Raw genomic sequence first — 217 nt, 5'->3', positions numbered from 1 at the left:
GGGGACCCTTGTCCTTTGGAGGCTGGGTGTGGTGGAGGGATGACCACCCAATGTACACCCCAGTGCTGTGTCCCTTGTCCACAGTCCCACCAACCACTAACCCTTTCCAACCTGTCCCTGCTTCCCACCACCACCCCATCCCCATCCCAGCACCACCGTCCCTCTCCCAGCCTCATTGCCTTCCTGCCTCTCTCCCTCCTCCAAAAGCCACCTCTGC

The sequence above is a fragment of the Antrostomus carolinensis genome, unplaced genomic scaffold, assembly GCF_000700745.2.
Source record: "Antrostomus carolinensis isolate BGI_N321 unplaced genomic scaffold, ASM70074v2 scaffold15491, whole genome shotgun sequence".
Classification (NCBI taxonomy): Eukaryota; Metazoa; Chordata; class Aves; order Caprimulgiformes; family Caprimulgidae; genus Antrostomus; species Antrostomus carolinensis.
The sequence above is the reverse complement of the archived record's forward strand: the minus strand, read 5'-3'. Positions refer to the sequence as shown.